Genomic DNA, 23,204 nt, shown 5'->3' on the forward strand with positions numbered 1-23,204 from the left:
GTTCAATTCCCAACTAGTCTACTTGCATTATCTGCTTACAAACAGTTCTTTGATATTTTTATATTTTATTATATAGCTTTTTAAAAATGACTTTATTTAGACATAATCGACATAGTAAACTGCACATATTTAAGGTGGACGATTAGATCAGTTTTGACAACTGTGTACACTGTGAAACCATCACCCCAATCATGACAGTGAACATGAGTCAAAGGACACAGAATCAACACTCATCGTGTCTCTTTGTAGTCCCCCTCTTCTGCTATTCAGACCCACCCTCCTCAGTGATCACTGATCTGCTTTCTACCACTATAGACATGTTTACATCACACTCTTGTTGTTTAGCTTCTTTCACTCTGCATAATTATTTCGAGATTCATCCATGCTGGTTTTTGTATATCTTTAGTTCATTCCTTTACACTGCTGATTAATATTCCATGGAATGGATATACCACAGTTTGTTTACCTGTTTACCTACAGAGGGAAATCTGGCTATCACAAATAAAGCTGCTATGAACATTTGTGTATAGATCTTTGTATGGACATATGCTTTCCCTTCTCTTCAGTAAATACCTAGGAGTGGAATAAGCAGACAATATGGTAGATTTAAGTTTAACTTTTTAAGTAATTGCCAAACTATTTTCCAAAGTGGTTGGTTATGCCATTTTATATTCTCACAATCAATGTATGAGGGCTCCACATTGGTTGGGTTTTCTTTATGTTTCTCGTGCTTGAAGTTCATTAGGATTCTCAGATCTGTGAAGTTTTAGATGTCATCAAATTTGAACATTTTTCCAGTCATTTCTTCAAAGATTTTTTTCTGTCTCACCCTCCTCTCATTTAGGGACTCTGATTACATATATGCTAGTCTGCTAAAAGTTGTCTCACAGCCTCTGAAGGTCATCATTTAAAAAAAAATTCTTTTTTCATTTTGTGTTTCATCTTGAATTGATTCTATTATTATGTTTTCAAGCTCATTAATATTTTCTTCTGCAATGTCTAATCTTCTATTAATTCCATCCAGTGTGATTTTTATCTCAGATGTTGTAGTTTTTAGCTCTAGTGTTTGATTTTTTTTTTTTTTTTGCATTTGTTTTTCATATGTTCTATATCTGTATTTTGGGGGCTTTCAGAATATAGTTATGATACTCTTTTAATGTCTTTGCTAATTCTAACATCTGTGTCAGTTCTGTGCAGGTTTGAACTGACTGATTAGTCTCCTCATTATAGGTCATATTTTCCTGCTTTTTAGAATGCCTGTTACTCTTTTATTGGATGCCAGACATTGTGAATTTTACCTCGTTGGCTCCTGAATATTTTTGTATACCTATAAATATTCTTGAGCTTTGTTCTGGTATGCAGTTAAGTTTCTTTGAAACATTTTGATCTTTTTGGGTCTTGCTTTTTAAGACTTGTTAGCCTGGACCAGAGCAGCATTTAATCTTGGTAATGTGTCCCTCAGTACTGAGGCAAGACCCTTCAACTACTCTACCCAATATCCCATGAATTACGAGGTTTTTCAGTCTGGCTGGTGGGAACAGCCTCTATTTCTGGTGCTTCATGAGTACTGAATACTTTTTCTTTAGTGCTTTCTCCAATTTGGACAGTTTTCTCATATACATAAACTGATCAATACTCTGATACACACTCAAAGGGAACTCTCTGCTGATCTCCAGAGTGCTTCTCTATGCAGCTCTTTCCTCTGACCCAGATACTCTATCATGCAACTCAAGCTGCCTTGGCAGTTGCTTGAGGAATAAGGTAAACTTGATCCCTATTATTCTATCTTGGCTACAAGCAGAAGTCAAAAATTTATTTTTAAATTATTTCAAACACACAGAAAATGTTTAAGACATGTACAGAGAACTCCCATATTCTCTTTACCCAGATTTCCCAATTATTAATATTTTACCACATTTGTTCCACTTCTCTCTCTCTCTCTCTATATATATATATAATATAATTATAGTTTTATCATTATTCTTTTTTAAACCATTTAAGCAGGAATTACAGACCTGATGATTCATCACTCTCACTTCCTCCAGGGTATATTTTTCCGAAACAAAGACAGTCTCCTACACAACCACAGCACAACCAAAATCAGAAAACAATGCCCATACAACACTGCTGTCCAGTTCACAGAACACTCTCAAGCTTTTCCAACTATCCCAACAATGTCTCTTTTGTTCTGGTGCAGCAGACAAATCAGGATCATGCATGGCATTAAATTGTCATGGATTTCCAATGTCACCCTATCTGGAATAGTTTTTAGTCTTTCCATCTTTCCATTCTGTAGTTATTCCTCTACCTGAGTTTGTCTGATGACTTCTCTTGTCCAGACTCGGGCCATGTGTTCTTTGCAGGAATGCTATGATATTGTGCTTTTCTTGGGACATCACATCAAGAGACACATGAGGTCAGTCTGTTCCACTGAGGTTACTATTCACTAGGTCAAACTGATGTTTACCAAGTGTATTCATCACAAAGTCACCATTTTCCCTCTTGTAACTGATGAGAATTCTGTAGGAAGGTATTTTGACACTGTACCAATATTTAGTTCCTAATCAAACCTCCACGCACCAGCCTTGACATCTATGGATGACTCATATCAAATCCCACAGAACCTGGTCTTAACACGTAGCAATTCATTTTGTTTTCCAAAGGCATCAGCTGTCCTGACAGAAGATCAGCTGTTCTAGCAGTAACAGTTCCAATCGCTGTCGAAGACCAATATCAAAAGAAAAACCATACCTTAAAGAAGCAGTTCCACTCACTTAACAATCCATCTATCTAACCATCAATCCATGTATCATCCATTCATTGAATAAGTATTGATAGCACTTTTACATGGTGCCAGGCTGTGGAGATTAAAAAAAAAAAAAAAAAAACCCAAAAAACAAAAACAAAAAAACAGAAGACACAGTGCTTGTACCTAATAGGCTCCTGGTTTTAGCAGGGAAAGACAATGTCAACAAATAATTACAAGTCAATGTGATTATAATACAACAATGTATTATAATGCAGGTAGGTATAAACTATATGGAGTACTGAAAGAAAATAAATGTTATTAGCGTATGAGATGTTTCCTGGAGAGGTAATAATGGATTGGGTCCTTTAAGGTGAGCAGGAGCTTGGGAGATATTTGCTGAGAGTGGAAATAAGTAGACTGCTCCAGTTAGAAGCAACAGCATGTGATAATGGATGATATAAAAGCATAGGGTACAAAGACTATAGAAGGAATTCACTGGAGGAGGGGAAGGGGGTGAGGGGAGGGAGATTGGTGGCGGGTGGAAAAATAGAGGTGGGGCCAGCTTGGTATGGGGCCAAATTGTTTTGATCATGTTAAGGAGTCTGGATTTTTTACTCACCAGGGGTTCCCACTAAAAGTGCAGATTCCTGGACCCCATCCCAAAGTTATTTAAATTAGAATCTCTGAGGAAGGTCTGCGAATCTGTATTTTAACAAACACCTCGAGTTTCAGGATCACTGCTAGAAGTCAAAGGGTGCTACTGAACGTCTTAAAACAGAGTGAAATCATCAGCTTTGTGTTTTAGGAAGATCATTCTGGGACTCATGGAGGATGTCTTGAAAAGGGGAGCAGGTAGAAACAAACATCTGTGGCAGTAGACACAGCTCTCTCTCAGTTATTTCCAAAATACAGATTGCCAAGCCCTGTCTTTCCTGGGGATGATCTTAGCTGAATTTAAGGAATTTGTGGAGGAGATATGATCCAAGCTGCCAGCATTGTCTCATGCCTCTGAATTGGTCAAGGCTAAAAGGATAATCCAGACACAAAGATGCTCCACAGTGGATTGTTAGATTACGCTGGCCAGCAGGACTTGCCAAGTGTCTCATATGGAACATGTTTGTTACTCCACATTCAACAGCAGGAGTTGCGGCAGATATGGTTGATTGGCATGTAACATCTCTTCCACTCTTCTTCCGGCGTAGTGGCTTTCAAACTTTTTTTTTAAACTCATTCCACAGAAAGAAAAAAACTTCCATTGCAATCCAGTATACACATGCGTGTGTGTTGCACAAAACAGAAATTACCCTAAGTTGACGCCCTCTGAAATTTTTATTCTGCTCTATTTTATTTCTTTCAGTGCTTTCATGATTCACTAAGGATGAGTCCTGATCCCCAGTGTGAAAGCCGTTGCTGTAATGTGCTTTCCTGTCCAACAGAGGCTGGAAAGTGAAAGACTGCGTTTTCCCACCTACTTCAGCTAAAGCTCCAGTTGTTTTCGGCTCTGCAAACCCAATGCCCTCACATTGCTTTTGCTACTTCTGCTGGCAGGTAAGTCATGGAGGGGTTTGGTCTTTCTTGGCAATGCCAGCAGAGGTTTTGCCACTAGCATAGGTGCCTTTTTTAAGAAGAAAAGCAAGGGGTATCCATTTTTGCTGGTGGAGTTTACATCAGGCATAAAATGGTTCGGGAACTTGCAGCATTCATGGCTTTTTAAGCATGGCACCTCCTTAATCAGGACAGCTTGTGACTGCAGTGGTTTCAAGGTTAGGCAGGGACAATGTGGTGCTGAAGGCTGAGGAGTCCTGATCCTAGAGGGGTAGGTGCTGCTTGGGTGCCCAGTACTGGGGTGTGGCTAGGGAGAGCGGAGGGAGGTCACCAAAAGGTCCCCCTAGGGACTGCTTTGTCTGCCCTTCCAATGACACTACCTGCCACTTAAGGACCTACAGTAAATCTCTACTTGCCTGAATTACCTAGAGAGGAGTCTTTTCTCTGTCTCAGAGCCCTGGACACACAGTAATCAGTCCTGCTGAAGTACTAATGAGATATTAAGTCATGGGGGCTCAGAACTTGCCTAAGTCTTCAGCTGTCAAACTTACTCTGGGTCCAAACACAAAAATGAATGAAGGACAACTACATCTAAAACACCAGCAGCCAATCAGAAACATAAAGTTGCATAAAAACAGCAAAACACGCAAGATTATAGTTCGATCTATAAAAAGTTTAGAAAACAGTCAAATTAAACCATATTGCTTAGAGATCCACATTTAAGGAATAGATTCATTTAAAAAAAAAAAAAGGTGTTTATCAAAAAAGTCAGAATGGTGAGCAGGCGATCCATAAGGGTAGTGGAGATACTTCTGAGGTGCTGGCTATGTTCTATTTTTTTACCTAAATGGTGATTTCACAGTGTTTGGCTTATATACTTTTCTGTATGTGCATTACATTTTACATTCTCTCACACACACAAAGGATGAAAATTTGCAACAATAAACAAAAATTTAAATTGGGATTCACACAGTTTATGATCACCCAGTCCATCTACTCATCTGATGCTTGAAGCTCCCTACAACTTTTCTGTCCTCTGTTTGACCCCTTCTGAAGAGCTGGAGTTGCATGGTTGTCACTCATGAGAGCAGTAACACACCCAGGCAGATAACAGGCGAGCCTCCTAGGTTTATTGCCATGGAACTATGGTTGTCCATCCTCTTCCCTCAATTTCCAACAGACAGGCCACTGAAGACCATCTTTAAAGACCTCAAAAGGATCAGCGAATCTAACACTGAAACTTAGCACCGTCAGGACGTAGCCTCCCTCCCTTCCTCTGACCCTTGGGTGATAATATAGCTTCCTTTTTTCAATAGAGGGGCATCCATTTGCTTTTTTTTTTTTTTTTTTTTTTTTACTATTACTTACAAGAGCCAAGACAGCAACGATCAATACTATAGCAGAAAAAGAGAAACTTAACACATGAGTTACCTTGAAGTGTGAGCTGCTCTTTCTTTTAAATGGGCTGCTAAGTTTGGGCAGGGCGACTGGGAGAGCAGAAGTGAGGGGGTGAGACAGAAAGAAAACTCCACCCTCTCTGTAGCCTCATTTCATATTTTCCGACTTTACAGGATGATCTGTTGAGTTGAGTAGGCAAGAGACAAGTGGCCTGAATCTAAATGACCATCCAGTGAAGGAAAAGTCACAACACAAAGGTTTCCACTTCTCCAGTCCTCAAAGAGAGAGACTGTTTGTGGGGTGGGAGGGCACGAATGCTGTCAGGATTAAATGTCAATGCTTGAAATCTTTTCAATCAAAAGGTGCCATGGGGGCTTCAAATAATACACTTGGTTTACAAGCTCAACTTTTTGTTTTGAAAGAAACACAGCCTCTGCAGGAAAACTTCTCCAAAAGCTTTTCACTTTTTCCTGGGGCTTCATAATACTCAGAAGATTTTTCAGCTGATTTGATTTTCCCAAATAAATGGGCATGATACTCAAGGATATTGTCTTTTGTTTGTCTAGTAAATATTTGCTGAATGAATTACAACGAACAGATGAAAAAAAATATGAAAGAATAAATCACTATGATGAATTAGGTGGTTCTTTTTTGATATATACAGAAGTTACACATTTTCATGAGAACGATTTCTGAGAATTATGGGTAGTGATTCTATTATGACAAAAGACAAATAAGTAGAGCTGCCTCTCTACTCCAGGCAGGGAAAGGAAAGTTGAAATGTAAAGCAATTATCTGGATAATTCAGACAAAAAACCAACTATTGAGGGAAAGGAGGCCCTCTTTTTCCTGGCCCCAGTTCATTTGAGCCATCCAATAACACGACCCACTGGAGTGGAATTTGGCATTAAAGAGGCTTGTCTTGGCTCATGTCCAGTGGGGTTTAGTTACTGAATTCTTTAAAGGACATTGTTTAAACATGGTCTCCCATGTAACTGGGTTCTAAGGCATGAGCTGCAAGAACCTTGACACCGCCACGTGACTCCAGGGTATTATTCCATTGGATCAAATTATCCGGAAAATCACTCACATTCCAGTTCACCTTTCTGGGTTAGACAAAAGCAAAGTGTATTGCCCAAGATTTGCGCCACAATAATTACATGTGAATACCTGAAAGCTTTGCCTGAAGTGTGTTAATAAATATGATCCCAGTTCCTAGATGGTGTAGATAGAAGCAGATGGGCCAAAGGTGACAGTTATTTGGTAATTCCTCACTCACTACCCTTGCCTGCCACTTTCTTGGTTCCTCTGAATGCACGCTGGATTACTGAAAGAATTGTGTTGATTTAATGAATGGTAGAAATTACGACATTTAAGTTGCCCACCATTCCAATCTTCTTTCATGGCTCTAACTGAACACTTGTTTACCGATGGGGGAAAAACACAAGGATGTCTTGCAGAGAGTAACCGTGTTGTAGAAATAGCAACTGTGGCTTTTTGCTTTCTTTAGTTGGCTGGCCATGCCTGAGGAAGGTTTTTTGTAAGATGACCTGGGGTTGGGCATTCTGCCCATGCGCACACCTGGCAGACTGGAGCCTCCTATCCTTGGGAACTTGGATACATGCTGAGTTCCCATTTTCTTTGACTGCAAAACAGACAAGGACCAGCTGGTTAGTGCTGACACGGCTCACACTACTGGCGGGAACACTACTTAAGTGTTCTGCGTTTGCTCATTATTTATCAATGGGGAGACATTTCTCCGGAGAAAAGCATGTCCTTTGTCTTCTGACGGAAAGATCGTTCTTCCAATGGGGGATGATCTAGAAAGCAAAAACTGGTAATTCATTTCCCATGTGTAGGCCCCATGTGTAACTCCCCATGTGTAAGTTTTCATTTTAAAAGTTCGAGTTCAAATAAAAGAAATGGATTGTGGCCCTAGAAATCCCAGATACTTAACTTTTCCTGGTAGCAATATGATTTTTAACAGCTGAATATGCCATCTCTCTTTTGAGCAGGTTGCTTTTGCCACCAGTTTGAAGTACAGATCACTGTTACAAGCACTATTAATTACTTGAAGATAACTTCACACTGGAAATAATTTTTAACATCCTCAGCCTCGAGGGAACAAATAACGCAGGGCTGGGTTTACTGTGTTCACGTAGGCAGAGCGCTTTCCTGTCGGGCTACATGGACTTTGCAGGAGCCCGCAGGCTCCGGGAGACAGAAAAGTGGAAAATCAGACACTTAGCTAATAAAGTGTAGAGAAAGGGCTCTTCTGATTTTCCAGCATTATGTGGGATGACATTAAAAAAAGTAATAAAGGGATTTTTTATACCTTTACCTAAAAGTGAAAGCTCCCAGGCTCTCCTTCGTCTCCTCTTTGCCTTCTCTCCCTCCCCTTCTCTGTCTCTGATTCTTTTTGGTCTTGTTAGATGGAATATGGGCGTCTCTTTTCTCTTTGAATTATTCAAGTTACTCCAGTTAACACTGGATTCATATTCATCCGAAGAAGCTTATTTTTGCTTAAGTTTTCCAACCATGAAACTTGCAGAGCATAATGGAAATGTAAGTGATACTTAGCTATTGTCCTGGAACTAGACCCCATTACAATTATATGTAAGAGATATTTAAAAATAACTGTAAAACAGGATGGATATTTATGCTCTTCTGAAGATGAATAGACTTATTTATAGGTGGAGAGACATTCCATAAGATAAGCTAAAATTAATCATATTGCTGAAGTTTTCAAAGAGGTCAGAGTCCAAATTAAATATAGAAGGGCAAACCGGTTTCTTCCTTTTGCGTATTTTAATGAAGACTAGAGAGGCTGGGGAAATATTTATATTCTTTTATTCATATTTTCAGGATTGCCTCATGTCTCGATTTTTTTTTTTTCCAAATCTCTCATTTAAGTGAGGGTACTTCAAAGTGAATATGGGTATTCTCAACTCCTCATATCTTAAAAAAGAAAAAAAAAGAAGAATTAATGGGGCTGGAAATTTAAAAACAACAGATGTACTGAAAGTGTGATTACGGCCATGAGTAAGACATACGGGGGAGTTCCACCACTTTATGGAGCTTTGGTTGAGGGCTGATTGTATCACAGAGAAACTGGAGCCCCGGAGCCTCACTAAGACCATCTCTAGGAAATGACTGCTGATTTCCCTAGGAGTGCAGTAGATAAGGAGTGTTTCTCCCTAAACATAGCTCTCTAACTGCTTTGTGGTTAACAAGACGCCCTGCTAAGAATTGTGGGTAGCTCATTTAAGGATGAATATTGAGATATGTGCTGTGTGGTGAGGGAGGAAATCGTGCTCCCGAGGAAATTGTGCTTCCATTACTCTGATGGAATTTAAAGGTAGAGGGGGATCGGCTCTTCCACTCTGGGGCAGACCTGGAGAAGTGACCTGAACTCCAGAATCCAAGGTCAGAAAGAGGCTTCCAACAGTACCACTTGTGCTGAATCAGTGACATTGCTTCCGTTCTGGCCCCAGGATTTTTTTTTTTTTTTTTTTTTTTTTTTTTTTTTTTTGCCCTCCACAGAGCTACATAGTTCAGTCATGACGCCTTGAGCGAGCAAACGTCTTCAGACAGTGGCTGAGATAAGAAAAAACCAGGCGAGGCCGAGTCTCAGGCACAATGGTGTGCATGTTGATATCACTGAGTTATGAACTATTTCTTTTTAATCCAGTTTCAAAAGATGACTTCCTCCATATGCAATTATTTCTACATATAACTACAAGGAACTGCATATTTCCGAACAGTTGTGTCATCAGTATGAATGTTTAAACAATCTCTGTGGTCTCTTTCCCACAAACTGATTTAACGTGTATATAAAGAGGCTTTTGGGATGAGCATTTTACATTTGCTTCTCAAACTTCAGCGTCTGTTTTCAGTAAATATTGAGGATGAAGCTTCCCCCATTCATTCCTGGAGCACCGGCCAATTGCAACTCAGGAATGCAGTTCTTGGGCTTTTCATGAATAAAATTCTCCGTTTGTGAACCTAGGCTTTCTCAGGCCACATGAACAGGACCTCACGAGAATAGATGTGGGACAGACAGTTGGTTGAGCTGGCCATACACAGATTATCCTAATTAATATCAAAACAGTGGGGGCCACACAGACCTAGGTTCAAATCCTGGCTCCATCCTACAGACAGGGGACCATGTGTCCCGTTTGCTCATGGTGGTCCCAGTTCACTTTTACTGCTCTGGTGAAACTGTTAATAGTGTCCCTTTCAAAACTGTCCCAGTTTGACCTAGAATGTATAAGATCATTCTACTAACACCCAGGTGAGGTCTCCGTGCTCTTTGTTTTTAAGGGAGCAGCAATATGTGTTGGGGTTCTGGTTCTAGAGACCCATTTCACAGGCCCAAATCATCAAAAGTCATCATAAAAATAACTCACGGTTAATTAAAAACACAACTATACATGTGACAGAATAACTTACTGACAAACGAAGGTTTCATTTTTCTCCCCACATATTTGTTTTCTCTTCTTTTCCCATTTCAAGTCGAAACCAGTCCCTGGTGTGCTCCCTTGCCTCAGGGATTTTTGCAGGATGGAAGGTGGAAGCCCCTGTAAAGTCTATGGCTCCTCCTGTTTTTTGTAAGTGCTGGTGGCCCCTGAAGAAATAACAAGGGCACCAGACTCTAATGAAGAGGGATGGAGCACTGGAGGGCAGAGAGTCAGAGAGAGAAGCTCTTCTGCTTAAGGAGGCAGAGGAGCAAGACCGCAGAGCCCGCTCAGGAAGCAAGCAGACGGGGTGGTGACATAAACGCCCAGCAGGATCAGCTGTGCAATTTGTGGGGCCTGGTGCAAAATGAAACGGTTGCCCCTTGTTCAAATTTCAAGATGGCATCAGCAGATAAAGAAGTTGTGATCTATTTACACAATGGAATACTACTCAATCATAAAAAATAATAAAATAATGCCATTTGCAGCAAATGGACGGTCCTGGAGAACATCATTCTAAGTGAAGTAAGACAGAAAGAGAAAGAAAAATACCATATGAGATCACTTTCACTTATATGTGGAATCTAAAAAAAAAAAAAAAAAAAAAAAAAAAGACAAACTTATCTACAAAACCGAAATAGACTCACAGACATAGAAAACAAACTTATGGTTACCAGGGTGGGTAGGGGTGGGAAGGGATAAGTTGGGGTTCGAGATTAGCAGATACTAACTACTATATATAAAATAGACAAACAACAAGTTCATACTGTACAGCACAGAGAACTATATTCAGTATCTCGTAGTAACTTATGGTGAAAGAGAATATGAAAATGAATATGTGTGTGTGCTGTATGACTGAAGTATTTTGCTGAACACCAGAAATTGATACAACATTGTAAACTGACTGTATTTCCATAAAAATATATATATATATAAAAAAAAAAAAGATGGCATCAGCAGAGCATTAAAACAAATTCAAGGCTCTTCTGAGCACAGAACCTTGTGAGACTACACACAGACTCGCAGCCCTGCAGTTAGCCCTGCCCAGAGGAGTTGGCTTCTCCATGTGCCAAGAGGGAGGCACCCTCTGCAAAACCCCCTAACCCCAAATGGTGCCACCAACATCCAGGCCCGCCCTGGGCCTCACAGAGTGGATGCCAGTGGTACCTTCCAAGGTTAGAGGCCCTTCCTCCGTCGTCTTCATTCCAAGTAAACCTTGTGGGTTCTGATGTGACTCTGGGGAGAAGAGGGGTTCCCAACCAGGGTGAGATGGACATTCTTGCCATCTTAGAGGAAGGATGGAGGCTGAGAGGCAAAAAACTAAGTTGATTTAAAGAAATAAAGAAATTGATATGTTTTGCACACTTTAGTTGTTGGACTAAAATTTATTCCACATATGCTTTTATAAATATTTAAGTTTATAAAACCAAATGTTTAATATAAGATCCACACTGTAAATATTCCTTTGAGAGTATTTTTCTGCATGGACTGGGATGGCTAAGCTTCTTAAAATCTAAGTCCGTAAAGTGGAAGAGAAGATGCCTGCTTTCTTGGTAAACCTCCGAGATACCCACAGGCTTTCTTCACCACTACAAGGACCTTTGATCTGCACTTAACATTCAGATTGTTTGTCTCAAACATTTTCCTTATCCATTTCATGAGCAAAAATGCTCTGAGAGTCCCTGAATGGTAGGTTCTGTGGGATGAGAAGTTCTATGGTTTTGGTTCACTGATTGTGTATTTGGACATCTTATTTATGACAGTAAATGTTTATAAAAAATGTAATTCTCTGTAATAGTGTGTTATATTTGAGCAAGTTACTTAACCTGCTACCCTTATCTGTAAAATGAGGATCATACCCACCTCTTGGGGTGCTGTCAGGACTCAGTAAGATGACAGAGAGAGTACTCAGCACACAGGAAATGCTAAATGGTTGCCGGGTCCTGGACATGACTGTGCCGTGCTGATCACACAATGGGGACCCAGCTTCTAGTTCATGGGTTACCTCAAGCTTTTTTTTTTTTTCCTGGTAGTAAATGAGAGAACTCACACTACCATGAAGTTCTGGGAATTTTGTGGTTTGAACATTAAGATAATTGATTTCTCCCCCCAAACACAAGTTAGCACCAATCTCTTCAGAGGCCCATGGACCACGGAAAAGATTATTTCATGCTGCTGCCAGCCCCTTCTGGCCTTGGGCAGACATTGGGTCATTGAGGATTAGAGTCAAAAAGGAGCAGAAATCACAGCCTTCACAAGTGACTTAGAAACTCCTGGGGGCACACAAGGGGCTCCCCAGTATATGTGGTCCCAGATGACTCCTCCCCACTTGTCAGAGGAAACTCCAACTGTTACCTGTTTTATATACTGTTTATCTAAGTAAGATTTTCTTTAACTAAAAGACACAGCTAAAAAACAGAATAAAAAGACCCTTTGAACATCACGGATCTGGCCCAACTCCTGCATTTTAGAGTTGATGAAATTTAGAACTAGGAGATGGTTTTATGGTCCAACATCACCTAGCTGGTTTGCGGCAGGGCCAGGAGGACAGGGAGGTCAGCTCCCAGTCCCGTGCAGTTTCACTCCGGCAGGCTGCCTCTTGTAGAAAGATGGGGCTGACATCGCAGATGTTGTAGGGTCAAGATTTCCACCTTACAAATCAGATGTACAAAAACAGTAGCTTATTTGTCTTCTAAACCAATTTAATCTTGCTCTGAGGCTCTTGTTCCTACAGATGGCAGGCATAAGAGGCTAAATAGCCTCTTCCAGGGTGAAAAAAAAGGAGGGGGACTGAACTCACTCAGTTCAACATTGAAATTTCCTATGGGAACCAATTCCCTAACTTCTGAGGCTCTTCCTCCTCCTCCCTTCCTCCCAAGATGGCGTCTGGATGATGGAGAAGTTTATGGACCCTCATGGAGCAGGAGGAGGGATGTGTAACTCACAGGTTGTCTTTCTCTGCCGGCTCCTGCTGCTCCACAGCTGAGGTACGACTCCTCTCAGTCTTTGGGCATCAGCCTCTATCCTCCCTCCATGTGCTGTGTAAGTGTTTGCAGCTGGTGTAATTTGTGGTCTGCTCTCTCTGCATAGGCAGTCTATGGTGATGGCTCCCAGGGAGCCAGGCCATCTCCTCCTGGGAAAATTCTAACCAGGGTACCAGTGCCATGCGAAGGCCATCTTTAGAGAAGAACTCTCGGCCGTTCAGGGAAGTCTCTCTTCATCAGGCACCTCAACAACTAAAATTAACTCAAGTTTTGAATACATTCTTCCCTTAACTTTTTTTTTTAACTAAAAAATTAAAAGCAGACACACACTTTAAAACATAGGTCTCCTGTTAAAGACAGCAGAATAAAAACACGTATGCCGTTCCTCTTCCTAAAAATCCAATGAAAACAATAAATGGAACAAAGAAAGAAGGAAATATCTCCCTATCATGAATGAAGCAAGGAAACAGCTACAATCCCAAACCACAAACTATGAAGAATACCGGCCAAATATTGTGGGCACGGATAGAGACGAGGGAGGCCCTTAATGCTGACAAATGCCTCCTTGGATCTCAAACAGGATCTATATTTCTCTAAAATTAAGTGAGGCAGCCCTAAAAAGTCAAGCCAATGATCCTTTGCTTAGAGAGGGGAAGTTGCAGGATATGAATGGGACATGGGAGAAATGGGGACCATTTTGGATTTTTCACTTGGCACTTTTCTGAACTTTTTGGAAAAAAAAATATATGAGTACTTTTTGCCAAAACAATAGCCATTCTAGCAATCAGTAAAATCTAAAAACAAAACGAAACAGAAAAAAACACAGTAACTGACTTTATTAACTGTGTGTCAAAGGGTTAAAGGATAATTAACAGCTGCATCAGAATTCTTCTTAAGGAGAGACAGTCTTCATTTAATATTTTAATGGGTCACTTGGTGTGAGAAAAACCAGATCATATCTGGAGTCTAGAGGAAGAGGGGGAAATAGAGGGAAGGCCAAAGTGTTCTCATTCATGTATGGGTACAATTAGTAGGGTCTGACTGAGATAATTACTCCTGAGAAGTAAGAGGGAAGAGAATGAGCGAGGACCCAGGAAACAATGGGCATGAGGGTGGCAGGAGTAATAGAACCTGAGTTAGCAGAAATGGCCAAGAGTCTTTCCAGCTTTGAGAATTCTATGGTTCTTAAGTTACGCCTTACTTTGATATGAAGATCTCCATGGCTTCCCTCTGCCTTCCGCTACACCACAAAGGTCTTGGTTTTTTATTTATTTGATTGATTGATTGATTGATTTGGCTGGTTGGTTGGTAGGTTGAATAGAAATGAAGAGAACCAAAGGAATGAGACAGCACTCTGGAGAAGATCAGCAGAAGTATAAGCTCTGAATCAGAGCTAATTAGGAAAGCCACAAGCTCCTCCCACCCCCAGCCCCGGCCCATCCACTGCCTATTCCAAACTCCTTTCCCCCACCTGCAAAGGAGCTTAAGCCACTTTCATTTGTTCCTCGTTTGTCCTCTAGATGAACTATGTTGTGGGCTTGGGGTTGGGAAAGAGAAGGGTGGGGCCATTTTGATAGAGTCCAAGTAGGAAGTCATGATAAGGAGCAGTGCAGAGGGGGCACGCAGAGCAGAGAGATCGACATGGGATCGACACCTGTCCACAGGCAACCATTCTCCGTCTCGAATGGCCACCTACATACTATCGACACACCCACCATAATTTTTTCTAGACACTTCCCTTCTCCCAGTGCACCAACCACATGTTAAAAAAAAAAAAAAATCCAACAGATGAGGAAGAGGATAACAATGATTCTTACTGGAGACTCTTCAAGACCTCAGTCCTTGCTAAAATAGCAGAATAATATTTTGAATCCAGCAAAGATTCCTTCTCACTCTAGGGTCTTTTTTTCCTTCTGAAGGACCTTCTCTTGTAAATAGCAAGGGCTTCTAAAAATACTTACTTTTTAAAAAACTGTTATTTTCCAAAAGCCCAGATCTCGAAGACAAATCATCTCCCAACACACTCGTTATACAGCAGTGGAGAGGAAACAGGATAACCAAGATTTATAAAGCTTCCAGTTTAAAAAATAGAAGAATAAGAAACACCCAGCGGTCATTAAGCAACAGCAAATAACAAATCCCGCCGAACAGAGATAGCAAATGACTCCCAGCCCAGACACTTCCTTGGTCAGTGACTCTAGAAGCTGCCCTGTGGGGTCACGTCCTTGTAAATTATCCCAGATGAGTTCATCCTGGGTGGGTGGGTGAGAAAGAACATGGCTTTCTTGGGGGATACACAGATTGCATAGGCATCTTCCTGCTGGTGTGGCTCTAAAGGCCTGGGATCTGTTTTCGGGATAAAATCACAGGTGTTGGCCAGGCCGACTTGAGGTGTCTTTGACAATGTGGTTTCCTAAAAATCTTAGTTGGCGTCTGTTCTCCTTGCTTCCTGTCAATGGCAAGTACATGTAGACAACGGCCAAAGATCCTGTGTGAACAGTCTTTAAACCTGAAGATTTCCTCCTTTCCCTTCTGACGTCAGACATCGTCCTTTCCTAGCTCTTCTTCAGTGGCCACTCCTTTGAGACAATTTGAAATCATAGCTTCTTATGGTGAAACACCCCCTGAACTCAAAATTTTCCGATGGGTCCGAACAAGGCATCTTACGGAGGACTGTTAACTGATGGGAAAGAGGCACCGTGTCTTACTAGCTAAGGCGACTACTTTGAAGTCATTGCTTTAACTGCCTCTTTGTGGGATAAAGAAGCAGGTGTCTTTGTGAGCCCTTCAAAGCTCCACATCAGGGGGCTTCTCTGCCTCTTAGGAAGTGGCCACAGTCAAGAGCCCCTCCTCTAGTAACGCAGTACTGGCCAGCCTTAGTACGACGTGGTGCATGACAAAAGGCAACTTGCTTCCGCCCAGCGGCAGCCCCCACCCCCAAGCCCAATTCCACACTTCAGATTCTGATAGAGCCTCGATTCACCCTACTTTCAGAGACCAATTTTTTATTCGTTTCTTTACTTCTTCCTTTTCTTTTCTTCTTCTTCTTCTTCTTCTTTTTTTCTATTGCAAACTGGAATCCATTGATGCTGGTAGAAGCAGCATTCTCTGAGTTACTAGTGGTGCAGTGGCTCAGTGGGAGGTCTGGAGGAAAAGACGCGCAAGGCTAGCTCCTAGGAATGCAGCCCAGAACCGCACACAGAAGTGACCTGCTGAGATGCTGCTGCCACCTCCACTCTTTGTCGCCACACTCACCTGCAACATGGATGTGCAGCGCTCAGAACGCCATCTGTGTACTCGCGTTGCTGCCTCCCAAACCAGGGTTTCATGTGGGTATGCTTGAGTGCTGGATCTTAGGTCACATGTCTGCTCCCTAGTAGAGAGATGCTGGGAAGTTCTTCCCTAGGAAAGTAGGACTAACAATGTGGGAAACTGTGAAAATGTAGAGCAGGGGTTTAGCAGCAATGACAGGTATCTGCTAAAGAGGATTTTGTTCTAATGAGCAATTTTCTTCTAAAAGCTCTTAAAAGATCCAGACCTTAGAGAAGCTGAGTAGTAGAGAAAGTGAGGGAGAAGCAGGAGGCTGAAACATGCTTTGGTTGAAGATGTGTAGAAGGTAGACCTCTAGGGTCCCTCATCCACACCCGTACGGCCAGGCATTCATACTTCGTCCTGTCCCCTCCTCCCTCCCTTCCCCTTAGAAGGCTAGAAGTTTCTTCTCTGTTGAAGTTCCAGGATCAGGATACCAGGTCTAGAGGAGGGCAGAGCCAAAGAGCTGGGCTGAAAACAAGAGATTAAGTTAAATTCTGCTTGCTAAATGTGGGAATAACCTACTTTCAAAACCCTGAATGATGCTCTCAGCTATCTCTAACTATATTCCAGCAGCAGGCATTCTGGGAAACTCCACTCCGATCCCAGGCATCTTTGCTGTGGGCTTGGAAAGGAGAATGGAGGGGTTGTAATGATCATCTGGCTCCCTGCTCAGAACACGTCAGTACAGTGTTCTCATTCACTTCTCTTCTCCCCAGAATCTAGTTTTTAACGGCCCTACTATTTCATTCCTTAGCATCCTATGAGGCTCCTAAGGGTGTCCTGGACAAGTCAGGGGAAAAGGTGAGCCTTATTCATTTCTAGTTTAAGAAATAAGTGGATGGGGTGGGTTTCAAGATGGCGGAATAGAAGGATGTGGAGCTCACCTCCCCCCACAAAAACATCAAAAATACATCTACATGTGGAACAATCTCACAAAAAACCTGTTGAACTGTGGCAGGAGCTCTTATACTAGAAAAGCTACAAGAAAAATCTCCACATCATCAGGAAGGACAAAAGGAAAAAAAAAAGACATGAGTGAAATGGTTTAAGTTATATTTATAGTTTTGTTTCCCCCACAGTGAACTAGACATCACACAAAAGACACAGCTTGATGATCAAGCACAATATCTAACAGCTAAAACAATCACATTCTCACTCCTAACTACAATTTAGGATTTTTTGGCGGAGAAAAGATGGCTCTCCCAGGTTCCAGCGCCTGGGAGCCTGACACCACATGCCACCTGCTGGTGCTGAGCTGTATCGCTCGGCAGTAACTCCAGAGGCCAGGAGGGAACAAAGGGAACTCGCATCCCTTCCACGGGGTGGGGGCGGGGGCGCTCCCACAGGCCCTCTGCTGCAGGTTTTCAATGTGAACAAGTCCAGACCACGAACTTAAGAGGAATGAGGAAAATAAGGACTATCCTCTTTTGGCATGTATCTCAAAATTGTCATCATTCACTTAAGGCTCATAACCACAAAGACATTCCTGCTTATTTTCTCAGGTGTTGTGAAGCTTTGACGTGGGAAGAAAATATCACTTCTAGAAGCACAAATTAGCCTGATTCAGATTGCCCTGATTTTTACACTAACCCTGCTCTCAAAGAACATGGCATCTTCTTAAGGAAGCAGGTCTTGGATTCTATGCAAGCCTGAGTGTTGAAAGATCATGTCCCACTCGATGATCTTCCCCGGGTTTCAAACTTTGTTCACTACCGGGAGGTTTTCAAGGGTGGCCAGAGAGCAGATAATGCAACTCACACCTTTTTCCATAGAAAATATCACTAAATAGTCTTAATTAATGGATGCAAATTCTACATCCCCCCCCCATCCCTTGTGTTAAATTGCCTTTGATCAAAGTTAGATTATTTGAGCAAGACGAGTCTGGCCCAGTCTCCATGGTTTGCCTAGTGTGGAAGCCCCTAGAAAGGCCTTGTAGGGCAACATGTAAGGTTTACTCTCAGGGTTTATGCCCCACTTTTATAAATCAAAACACAAGCAAACATACAAAAGCTTCCCTCACAGGGCATACATTCATATTTGAGCCAACAAACACATCGATCCTTACCTACTAAAAATGTACTTAAGTCTGACCACTGTTTGCAAATTATAGCACTGAATATTCTATAGATGCCAAAAAAGAAAAAAACAAAAGCAAAGATAGTGTTTTCATACAGCCTATGCTGTGGGCAAGCTACATGCAAAGGCTTAGAATTCCAGAAGCCAAGCCCATCAGCCTAGAAGTGGAAGAAATCTCTGTTTCTTGCCCAGTCGGGTCACTTTGATAGCACATGTGTTCTGTGGTATAAAACTAAAATATCCAATGGACTCTTTTCCTTGCATTTTGCACAGCGACTACAATGAGCTATTAATCAATGAAGCAGCTGGCATGGCCCCTGCCCTGATGGTTCCCTGAAAGGCCAGGCCGGTCTAGGGAACACCACCAGAAGGTTTGGAGTTGGCGGAAAGGATGGTGGGAGGCAGGTGTTAGCAGGTGGGTATCTTCCAGTCCTCCACAGATTATCGACAAAAACTTCAACTGGCCAGCATCTTTGTTCCACCCTGAATAGAAGGCCACCCTAATGGCCAAGGTGCAGATTCCCAATTCTTGGGGTAGGTTTTACATTTAAACCTCCAGGTACAGAGAGAAATTGGTGGATGGGCTGGAAGGTATTGAGAATGAGTCTGGGTATCCGGAAAGCTGAGTTCTCGACCTGGGATTGCCAGCAGTTAGCTGAGACCTTCCCAAGTCAATATACCTTTTCCAAGTGTCTATTTTCTCATCTTCCAATTCCTCCTCTTACTCCCTTCTCACTTCCCCCTGCTCACCTCTTGCCCCTTTACAGACTGGGGAGGGGATGGGGAGCAGTGAAAGTCCTATGAGCTCCCTCCTCAAAGTGTTGGAGTAGTTAGCTTCAGTTCCACGGAGCAACTTTTAAATACCGTGCCTGGCCTTCCCATCCCTTAATGCTAGCCAGCCCATCATTTGTCCCCTCCTTCCTGTTTTCCTCTCATTCCTGTCCCTCTCTGTCTACATCAGAAACATCCTTTTTCCGAGTATCTAACCAATCCTTCCCATTCTGTTTCACTTTATTGACCTAAGATGCTATGTCCCTATGGCTATGTGTTATTTCTTTTTCTTTCTTTTTTTTTATTGAAGTAAAATTTATTTACAATGTTGTATTAGCTTCTGGCATACAGCAAAGTGATTCAGTTATTTCTTTTAAAAATAGTGAGTCTGTGGCTAGCCAGTCTTACTGCAGAAATTTCATAAGATGTAGAAAAGCACATAGTGATGTTGGTGAAGATGATGGTGGTGATGATGGTGGTGGTGATGGTGGTGATGATGAAGGTGGTGCTGGTGGTGGTGATGGTGGTGGTGATGGTGGTGATGATGGTGATGTTGATGGCTAAGGTTCATTGAACACTTGCTCTTTGCCAGGCAGTGCTGAAAGCACTTCATATGTATTCATTTGTTCAACACCCTATGAACCCCATAAGATAGTTACTCTTATTATCTCCATTTTGCAGGTAAGGAAACTGAGGCATAAAGAAGTTAAGTGACATAGAAGAGAAAGCTAAAAATTCCTCATAAGATCATGCTGAGAATAACTACGTATAACCAACATGGAATCCTTATTTCTGACTTAATGGAAGGCTACTTGCCTCATGCATGCATTTATTCTTTCAAAAACCATTTTGCCACAACTGCCGTGTGGCCAGTCATGCACTGACAGACTTTTTCTGATAACTGCTTTAGTCATCAAATGCAGAAGGAACTTCAGGCCAGGGGAAGGAGAAGGAGGCTGAAATCCACTGCCATCCTGTATCCTTATTCCCAGATCTGGCCATACCAGAGACAGAAATCCAAACAAAAACTCAAGGTCTTGCCAAGAGCCAGCTTTGGACGTGAGGGTATTAAAAAAAAACCAAAAAGCAGCCGCTCCTTCTGCTTGGAAGCAGTTATTTCAATGACTGACATATGTCCTGGAGGAACAAGTGTCATCTTACTAATGGGCTCTCATTAGTGATGGCAACAACTATAAAACACATACACACCATGCATGTTTAATGACATGGGGAAGTGCTCATGATGTATTAGAGGAGAAAAGAAAACCACAAAACAGAATGTGTGTGGGGGGGTTGATGGCAAACATTGTTCCAAAGAAAAAAGCACCCATAAGCATTGAAAAAGCACTGGAAATTTTTTGAAAAACGAACAACTTAGTAATCTTGCCTAAAGAGAGATTATAGGGGATTTTCCTTTTTTTCTTTTAGTTCCCCAGATTTCCACAAAGAACATTTATTATGGATATGCTTAGAAAAAAGTCCATAATATTATTATTTTTTAAGCTGTACAAGGTGATTAGTGGTTGAGAGGCAACAGATTATATTCAGGTAAAATTCAAAGTTCCCAATTATCTTTTAAAAGGGAAGGAAATGAATATTTATTGGCTAGGCATTTTCTCTTACATTACCTTATGCAAAAGGGCTTCATAAAGCTTTGTAAGGTCAGTATTCTATTGCTGCGGGGGCAGTAAGTACGATGACCATGGTCCCTGGACTGTTAAGGGGTGGAATGTCCAATTCTGCTGACTCCCAGACTCAGACTCTTCTCCAGGCCAATGGTGTTCCACCAGTTTATTCTCTAACACGAGCGTAATACCGTACTTTCATCTGTAGCTCTTTGAAGCAATGATGGAGAGTAAGAAGGGAAAGGGAGGCAGGGGGTAAATCTCAGAAGCTGCTGAAGCTCCCAGATAATCCGATCTGCTCTGACTCTCCCCCCTGGCCACCCAGGGGGTGGTATTATGGGGGTGGTGAGGGGGCGCTGAGTCAGCAGCATGATTTCCAGGGTAGTGAGAAGCCCATCACGGCAGCAGAATACGTCTCCAGAGACATCCTTTGGCTTAAGATTCCTTGTGACTTTAGCTAAGATGCAAATGACTCTGAGCACAAAAATGCCTTAAGCCTTATCACTTCGGAATATAAATAAGTTTGTCAACTGCTCTCCCAAGTGGACAGAGGGGATGGTTATGAACACCCTGAGGAAGACAGATATACAGAAGGCGAGGAGGGCATTGAAAAGCCACTGGAGTCTCCTTGCCCTTCTCCGTGGCCCTGCCTGCCAATGGCTGGCCTTGATTATAATATTTAGGTTTCTGTGTTTATATCCTGTCAAGGGAAAGCAGAATATCACATTCTATCAAGTCACTTGAAAAGAACCACTGATTTACAACTCCAAGGCACTAACAGAGTGTTTGATTTAAAGGAGTGTATCTATGTAACTGTAATAAACACACCACACTCCAGAAAGTCTACAGATAGCTTCTCTCTCAGTAAATGGCAAAGAAGTACTAGGGCTTGTTTATATTCCTTCCTTTCCCTAAGGGTTATCAGGGCCTTTTTCATCACCTTGAAGGGAAAACAAATGATCAAAAGATGGATGACCCCTCGTCCCTTCCATATCTCCTTCTTGGTATGTCAGAAAGCTTTCCAGCAAGGCAGGGCCAGCTAATTATTTTCTTCTAATCAATCAGCTATTTTAATGATGTGTGACACTCCTGATCTATCAGTACCATTAAGATAGCGTCTGCTCTGTTGGTCTGCAGCTAGTTTACAGACAGTTCACTAGCCAGCGTGGACCCTCCAAGAATCCAAACTCATGTCCATCTGGGTGTGGACTCTGGGGCCCCCAGAAGGACAAAAGTCAGCCCTGGAGTCAGTGTCTGGCGGGACTGATTTGAGGAATTAGTGAAATGCAAGGCTGCCCCCCAAAATCTACCACAGAACCTGAAACTTTCACTTGTTCCCTTGAGTTTTTTTTTTTTTCCTCTCTTCAGAAGTCACTGTCAAAATTAAAAAAAAAAAAAAATCTTCTCTGAGGATAGCTAGGCGTTACCATCTATTTCCACGGTACCTCAGAAATCTTTGGCAAAACGGCTGCCTTTAGCAGAGAGCAAAAAAACACAAAAAGAAAGATCTGGAGGATAGTGTAAGTGTCCCAGCTCCATCGATGGAGGGGGAGGCATGAGGGTCCTGAGGGGGGGGGTGTGGGGGACACCACATGTGGCGTCATAAATAGCAACAGAGACAGTGTGAAGATAAGGTGGGAGATCCTGACACGGACCTGAGTTCAGAGACAAACTCCGTTTTGCTCGTTCGGTGGCCCCCGGCCTGCCCTGCAGACCCTCGTGCACGAAGCCGGGGGCCCCCGCGCTCCAGGGCCCGAGCTCGCGGCGCGGGAAGCCGGCAGGGCGGCGGGCCTCGGCCTCTCCTCACTTTCTCTGCGGCTGCCGAGGCACCTCCAACCATCTCAAGAAGTCAGTTGGGGAAGCCGCTGGTCGCAGCCTCGCCAGCTGCCGGTGGCCCCGACCAGATGCTGCACCGGAAGCCTTCACACCCCTCTCCCATTGGGCGGTAATGGCACCCGGGCTGCCGGGGAGGGGCGCCGGGCGGCCGGGCCGCAGCTGGCAAGCAGCTTTTGTTCTGGGTGACTTCAGCCTGAAAATCTGCCTTCAGAATGCTCGCCTCTCAACAGAAGGGAAAACCCCAGCGAGGCATGGACACAGGCTGCTTTCACCTCTGAGTGGGGCTGGCGGGGAGGGGAGGGGGCGTCCCAAACTCCCTGTTCATAGACGGCTCTTTGTTCAACCGGAGGAATGGATTTCGGACGCCACCAACAACCCTGCCCCCTTGGCAGAAGCCACCGAGATTGGCCGGCTTTCCCTGCACCCTGCCTCTTTCTATGGAATGTATACA

General features: G+C 42.6%; 1 long non-coding RNA gene across 1 annotated transcript in view; it reads left to right on the forward strand.

The window, feature by feature from the left end:
• Positions 1 to 6,218, forward strand: part of LOC116156381 (uncharacterized) — a 191,327-nt gene extending 185,109 nt beyond the window's left edge. Inside the window, exons 4-5 of the long non-coding RNA XR_004140152.2 lie at positions 4,107 to 4,297; positions 5,866 to 6,218. This is a non-coding gene — a long non-coding RNA (uncharacterized LOC116156381). The remainder of the gene's footprint in view (positions 1 to 4,106; positions 4,298 to 5,865) is intronic.
• Positions 6,219 to 23,204: the final 16,986 nt, after the last annotated feature.

This window comes from Camelus dromedarius, chromosome 11 (genome assembly GCF_036321535.1).
Source record: "Camelus dromedarius isolate mCamDro1 chromosome 11, mCamDro1.pat, whole genome shotgun sequence".
Taxonomy (NCBI): domain Eukaryota; kingdom Metazoa; phylum Chordata; class Mammalia; order Artiodactyla; family Camelidae; genus Camelus; species Camelus dromedarius.